This window comes from Anastrepha obliqua, chromosome 1 (genome assembly GCF_027943255.1).
Source record: "Anastrepha obliqua isolate idAnaObli1 chromosome 1, idAnaObli1_1.0, whole genome shotgun sequence".
Classification (NCBI taxonomy): domain Eukaryota; kingdom Metazoa; phylum Arthropoda; class Insecta; order Diptera; family Tephritidae; genus Anastrepha; species Anastrepha obliqua.
In genome coordinates this window covers 58,077,779-58,081,097 of record NC_072892.1, presented here as the reverse complement: position 1 = coordinate 58,081,097, position 3,319 = coordinate 58,077,779, and positions in this window count along the sequence as shown.

Genomic DNA, 3,319 nt, shown 5'->3' with positions numbered 1-3,319 from the left:
TTCACATTTTTTGCCCCAAGGATCACACAGATGGTTGAGGACTTCGCTAAATTTGATGTGTCTGCGCTATTACCGCGATTTCCCCCTTCCTCTTGCTGGCGCAACTGATGCAATGCGTAACTGTGTCTTTTTCTTTGTTTTTGGCTTGTTTCCGCAGCCACAATGCAAGTAACGCACCGAGTTTTTGTGCAGGAGTAAGGATTGGAAGGATAAGATTTTTGGGGTTGAGGAATGATTTTGATTTTTTAGAAACTAGGAAAGTAGGTAAGTTTGGTAAAGTGCGAGGACCGTGCTTTACGTGGTATTCGAGCCCACAATCTTTGGGATGGCAAGTTAGTGCACTTACGCTAGATTACCGAAGCCGCCTTCTACAAATATACTATCGAACAAAACAACATATTTTTGGTCCAGTTCATATTCAAAATAATGTATTTTATATGCAGTAAAATGTGTTCAACATTACTTCGTATTTCGGCGTTGAAATTAAGATTTTTATAATTCTTCTTAAGCAAAAAATGCCAAACCGTTTTCGCACTAACCTTCATTGGGGTAAATGCCCAATTGCTAGTACGATTCGATGATTTCTATGATTTTATCAATATTTCTGCTGTGTTGATCTCCTCACGGTGCATAGGGCTGATAAGCCTACCAGGAAGTAATTGTTGGAATCACCACTCACTCTTGCATTCGATGCTGTATTGTGGATCCTTAAAGAACACAAATTTTGTTGGGCGCCTGCTCCGACTTTTCACTTTCATCAGAGTGGAATTGAATCCTTTCGAACACTTTTAAGCTAAACCCAAAACTGTCAGAGAACATCTTTGGAACCATAATTTTACCTTTAAACTACAGTGTAGATTAGCCGAATGCGATATGTCCATGGACTGTGAAATATAGCCTACTAAACGCATCTAGCCCAAAATATTCAAAAGCGTTACTTCAACTGGCAATAGTCGCCTTGTACCGATGCAAGGGCGCTATTGGCAAGCAATAGGGCTTCTAAAGCCAATAGTGTTGAATGTAGTCCTCGTCTGGTGGTAAATACTTGTTGGAAAGAATGACATCAGTTAAGATGCTGGGGAGCTGGGTCCAAAGGTATGCTCTCGTTGGAACCATTGAGACGCGTCGAATCACTCTTATTATAGCGTTTAACGCTCATCATCACAGGGAAAACTGTCATTGCATGCGTCGCAATTAGATTTATGTGTTTGGGTCACAAGCTAGACTTATGCTACAGACACACTAGTATTATCAGAAATTTAGAGTTTATCCCCATGGTATTTGATCAATGTACATCCTCGCTGGGGCCGAACGGGAGGAGCGGTCGGGGTACAACTTTTAGAAACAGAAATGGCAAACATATTCATTGCCTGATTTCTCTCTCAACTGCATCCAAATATTTCGATATTAGACTCATTGGGATCTCCGATCACAGTGGCTTAGCGGGAAACTGCGGGGCTGATGAGCTGGCAAGACAGGGGACAGTTTCACCGCGAAAGGAGCAGATTGGATTTCCTTTGAGAACCTTTGGACTGCTCACGTCAAGTGAGCGAGCGCTGAATCAGTGCACAAACGTGCAAAGTTGCGAGATCCTTCTGGTCACGGGTAAATTGGGGCTGCTCGAGGTAACTTCTAAACCTAAAACAGCCGCAGCTCTCGGATTTGGTGCGGTCCTTACCGTGCATTGTCCGCTAGGTATCCATGCGGTGGAGCTTTGAATTGCTTCAAGTATTTTCTGTAGAAAAATTATCTCAACACCCTCTCATCAGCTGGTCTGCTCTTGTCGTGCTCTTGGTTCTCATTTCTTTGCTACACCTGCGGATATAGCAGGTTTGGGCATTAAACTATTGGTGAATTTCATCAGCAGGCTGAAACGGTTAACGCAATGTTCCGGGAATGGTATTAGTCACCGTTTGGCCATCATTTCTCTATCCAAAGATCCTTCTTTCTCTCTATTCGGTTTTTTTGTTTTTCCTTTGTATGGCATCACAATGGACGAATTCGATTCCTTGCCCTCGTTTGGGCAGCCATTTACTTTAACATAGCCTAACCTACTTCAACTGATATATATTTGACAATTTATTTATTTTTTTAATTTTATTTAAATAATTCTTTTTAATTTTTTTTTGTTTACGAAAAAGAAACAACAAAACTTAAAGTTTCAAACTTTAAAAAAAAATTGAGTACATTTTCATAAAATTTTTTTTTTTTATTTGAGTAAATTTTCATAAAATTTGCAAACATTTTAGCAACAATAGGGGTACGATTGTGCGTTTCTAAATAACAAAGTCCATTTTTTCTATACACTCCAGAAAATGCACCTGAAAAGATGACAATGCCTTGAGTGCCGTCTGACTGTCGCTCAAAATGACTATACACTTATTCTGGAAGTTTCTGTCTAAGTTGATTTCTGGACATAAATAGATCTTCCGCTTGGACGATGCTGAGAAAACTGCCCATCGGTACAGAACGCATGTTTTAGGGCGATATAGTCTAGTTCAATTCTGAACTTCTTCTCAAATTTAATAACTATAGTGAAAAAAAAACGAAAAACGCAGTTTAAACATGTGTAGGCCCGAATTTCGCTAATATATTTATATATTTTGCATCGCACAGTTGAATATGTTAATATTAGTTTGGTGAAAAATAAATCCATTATATTTTATTTTTGTTTTGCGCAAATGGCTTAAAACTTTTGTATGGTCGATCTTTAGCTCCTGGGCGATGCTACGACTACTAACATGCCGGCCATTATTTTATTGACATTTTCTTTCACATCAAAAATATCTGAACGGAATCGACGAAACCAAAATTGCACGTAATTAGCTATCACAGTATCGGCACCATAAACACCATTCCCAATTTCAGCGACCTGGGCTACATTGCAAAATGTACCGAATTTTCTCTTTGTTGATTTCCATTGATAACACTCTGAAACTCACAACTGAATGGAACAGACAAAAAACAGCAAAACAATTTTTGTTTAGTGTGAAATATCAACTTGACAACGAGCATAAACTTTAAATTGTTCGATAGGTATTTTACGAGATATCGATCACTACAAATCACCTCAAACTGATATTAAGAATATTCCCCTTATATAGCTTTACAGCACTTTATGGTTTCTGTAAAACTTTTTAAACTTAGCTTCCTTTTGCGAGTTGTTAATAAATCTCTACAGTTTTGAGAAGTTTATCAGCTGCCTTTAAATTTCAAATTAAACTTGCGTGAAGAGTGCTGAAAACGATGCCACTGATTGCTGATATATAAAGGCAGTTCTGGAACTCTTGGGACAGACCCTAGCAAAAATTTTGTAATA